Genomic DNA, 4,606 nt, shown 5'->3' on the forward strand with positions numbered 1-4,606 from the left:
TCATCTTCCTAGTATTTGCTCCCCGCGAAGCCGCAGTGGGCTTTGCCTTACTAGTTTCAATCTCCAACACATATGGCCTGGATTACGTACAAAATCTAAATTTACTTCCATGCTAAAAATTATTATTCCAACAATTATACTGTTACCAATGACATGATTCTCTAAAAATTCTATAATCTGAATCAACATGGTTATTCATAGCCTACTCATCAGCCTCGTCAGCCTACTATTTTTTAACCAATTCAGCGATAACCCATCCAACCTCTCATTAATTTTCTCTTCTGACCCGCTGATGTCACCGCTTCTAATCTTAATAGCCTGTCTACTGCCTCTTACAGTTTTTGCTAGAAGCCAATATCACCTGTCCAATGAATCACCCTCATGAAAAAAGCTCTATATTTCTATATTGATTTCCCTACTGACTTTTTTAATCAGAGCATTCACAGCCACAGAACTAATTATATTTTATATCCCCTTTGAAGCCACACTAGTTCCTACCCTAATTATCATCACCCACTGAGGCAACCAACCAGAACTCCTCAATGCAAGCTCACACTTCTATTTTACACACTAGTAGGATCCCTTCCTCTACTTGTAACACTTGTTTATACTCAAAATACCTCAGGTTCACTAGACATGCTAGTAATAATACTTACTACCCAAGAGCCATTAGCCTCCTGATCCAAGAATCCTACATGACTAGCATGTATCATAGCTTTTATAGTAAAAATACCTCTATACAGATTTCACCTATGACTCCCCAAAGCCCATGTAGAAGCCCCTATTGTGGGCTCAATAGTACCTGGAGCAGGACTCCTAAAGCTAGGTGGCTACAGTATAATACGACTTACTCTTCTCCTCAATCCCCTAACAGAACATATAGCAAACCTTTCCTCATACTGTCCCTACGAGGGATAGTTATGACAAGCTCTATTTGTCTATGACAAACTGATCTAAAATCACGTATTGCCTACTCCTCTGTAAGCCACATAACACTTGTTATGATGGCTATCCTCATTCAGACGCCTTGAAGCTTAACAGGTGCAGTCACCCTTATAATTGCTCATGGACTCACTTCAGCCTTACTATTCTGCCTAGCAAATTCAAACTACGAGCGGGCCCATAGGTGAACCCTATTACTTACCGAACGCCTTCAAACACTGCTTCTGCTAATAGCCTCTTCATGACTTCTAGCAAATCTTACTAACCTTGCCTTACCCCGTACCATTAATCTAGTAGAACTCTTTGTGATTATGGCCTCATTCTCCTGATCTAATATCACTATTATGCTTATAGGACTTAATATACTAATTACAGCCCTTTACTCCCTAAATATGCTAATCACAACACAACAAGGGACAATTGCATATTATATTAACAGTACCAAACCTTCCTTTACATGAGAAAATACATTAATACTTATACATCTTGCATCTATCTTCCTATTATCCTTAAACCCTAAAATTATTATGGGGTTTGCATGCTGTAGCTATAGTTTAACCAAAACATTAGATTGCAGATCTAATAATAGAAGCCTGCAACTTCTTACCTACAGAGAAAGTATCCAAGAACTGCTAACTCGTGCCCCCGTGCCTAACAACATGACTTTCTCAACTTTTAAAGGATTAGTCATCTGTTAGTCTTAAGAGCCAAAAACATTGGTGCAACTCCAAATAAAAGCAACAAACATGTATTCTTCCACTGCTATAACATCCCTAATCCCCTTAATCTTACCGATTACCATTACCTTAGCCAACCCCCCCAAAAAGTTTCACATCCAAATTACGTAAAAACATCTATCGCATGCTCCTTCATTATTAGCCTCATTCCTACAACAATGTTGATGTGCACAGACCAAGAAGTCGTTATCTCAAACTGACACTGAATGACAATCCAAACTCTCAAACTCCCACTAAGCTTCAAGCTAGACTAATTCTCCACAATATTTATCCCAGTAACACTCACTATTTGTTACCTGATTATAGAATTCTCAATATGATATATAAACTCAGACCCTAACATTAATCAATTGTTCAAATACTTATTTTCCTCATCACAATTATTAATTCTGGTTACCACCAACAACCTCTTTCAGCTCTTTATTGGATGAGAAGGTGTAGGAATCATGTCTTTCTTACTAATCGGCTGATGGTATGGCCGAGCAGACGCTAATATAGCAGCCAAGCAGTTCTGTACAACCGCATCGGCAATATTGGCTTTATTTCAGCTATAGCATGATTCCTCCTGTCCTCCAACACATGAGAATTTCAACAAACATTTATTCTAGACCCTACCCCCAACTCCCTTCCATTAATTAGCCTTCTCTTAGCAGCAGCAGGAAAGTCAGTTCATTTCGGCCTCCATCTCTGACTCCCATCCGCCATAGAAGGCCCAGCCCCAGTCTCAGCCCTACTCCACTCCAGCACTGTAGTTGTAGCAGGAGTATTCCTGCTCATCTGCTTCTACCCTTTAAGAGAAAATAACCTATCAATCCAAACCTTTACATTATGTCTGGGGGCTATTACTACCTTATTCACAGCCATCTGTGCTGTAACACAAAATGATATCAAAAAAATCATAGCATTCTCCACCTCAAGCCAGTTAGGCCTTATAATAGTCACAATTGGCATTAATCAGCCGCATCTAGCATTCCTTCACATCTGCACCCATATCTTTTTCAAACCTATATTATTTATATGTTCAGGGTCCCTCATCCATAACCTCAGTGATGAACAAGACATCCGAAAAACAAGAGGGCTATTCAAGACCCTACCCCTCACTTCCTCCTTCCTTTTTATCGACAGTCTCACACTTACAGGTATGCCTTTCCTCACAGGCTTTTACTCCAAAGACCTCATCATTGAACCCGCAAACACATCATACACCAATGCCTGAGCCCTTTCTATTACGCTTATTGCCACCTCCTTGACAGCTGTCTACAGTACCCATATTATTTTCTTCGCTCTAATAGGGCAACCTTGCTTCATGACTCTGATTATTATTAATGAAAATAACCCCTTCCTAATTAACTCAGTTAAACACCTAACAATCAGCAGCATCTTCACTGGATTCCTCATCACCAACAGTATTATTCCTGCGTCATCCCCCCAAACAAGCATACCACTCCACCTGAAGCTCACAGCCCTAGGTGTGACCACCTTAGTCTTCTTATTAGCAATGGAGCTTAATCTCATAACTAATAACCTTAAACGAAAATACCCACTACAGACATTCAACTTCTCCAATATACTAGGATTTTATTCAGTCACAATTCACCATACAACCCCCAACTCAAACCTATCCACAAGCCAAAATCTGGCTTCACTACTACTAGACCTAATTTGACTAGAAAAGTCTATACCAAAGACCATTTCACAAATCCAAATTTCAGCCTCCATTACCATATCTACTCAAAAAGGCCTAATTAAACTCTTTCTCTCTTTTTTAATCCCATCCCTTTTAACCCTACTCCTAATTATCTAATCTATTACCCCAAGTAATTTCAATGGCAACATAAATACTAACAAATAATGATCAACCAGCAACTACCACTATTCGACACCCATAACTATACAAGGCAGCCACACCCACAGGATCCTCATGCAACAACCCCTCCCCCTCCCCCTCAAAAATCATCCAACTCTCTACACTATTAAAATCAATCATGACCCTCACCCCATCATGCTCAACTATTCACCAAACCGACAGCAACCCCATTAATAGTCATAATAGTAAAGCCCCTCAGATGTCAATATTTGACCCTCATGTTTCAGGATATTCCTCAGCAGCCATCGCCGTGGTATAGCCAAAAACAACCATCATACCACCCAAGTAAATCAAAAAGACTGTCAACCCCACAAAAACCCCACCAAAAATCAACACAATACCACAACCTACAGCACCACTAATAATTAGCCCTAGGCCCCCATAAATAGGAGAAGGTTTCAAAGAGAAACCTACAAACCCTATAACCAAAAGGACACTTAATAAAAATATAAAATATGCTATTATTCCCACATGGACTATAGCTATGACTAATGACATGAAAAATCATTGTTGTACTTCAACTAGAAGAATACTAATGGTCAATACCCACAAAACACACTCGCTAATAAAAATTATTAATTACTCACTAATTACTCATAGTGCGAACTCCAGCCTGGGCAACAGAGTGAGACTCTGTCTCAAGAAAAGAAAAAAAAAAAAAAAAAAAGCAGCTACTAATAAACCATGAAAGCACACTTTTTTTTTTTTTTGAGATAGGGTCTTGCTGTGTCTCCCAGGCTGGAGTGTGCACACTACTGACTTCATAGTATTGTTATACTTTCTTGCCATTTAAAAATCAAAAAGCACCTGCATTCTATAAATGCACTTTCACACGGTGTAGCTGTGTACTGGTTTAATTGTGGTAATTAAGGCCGGGGAGAGCCACTGCTGCTAAGAAGTGAAAGAACAGCTTGAAGAGGAAAGAAACATTGTCCCATGAAACACGAAGGTAACATGGTCCGTTTAGTTCACACATAAGGCCTGTTATTAGGAGTAGGGAGTATCTGAAGTGTTTCCGTGAGAAAAGAGACCTATTATTACCATGGCATGTGCGTACAAG

The 4,606-nt window shown here is 39.4% G+C and overlaps 1 pseudogene; it reads left to right on the forward strand.

Moving 5' to 3' along the window:
• The first annotated feature begins 1,688 nt into the window (after nt 1–1,688).
• Nucleotides 1,689–3,483, forward strand: LOC112130306 (NADH-ubiquinone oxidoreductase chain 5-like; annotated as a pseudogene).
• Nucleotides 3,484–4,606: the final 1,123 nt, after the last annotated feature.

The sequence above is a fragment of the Pongo abelii genome, chromosome 1 (assembly GCF_028885655.2).
Source record: "Pongo abelii isolate AG06213 chromosome 1, NHGRI_mPonAbe1-v2.0_pri, whole genome shotgun sequence".
NCBI classification, from domain to species: Eukaryota; Metazoa; Chordata; class Mammalia; order Primates; family Hominidae; genus Pongo; species Pongo abelii.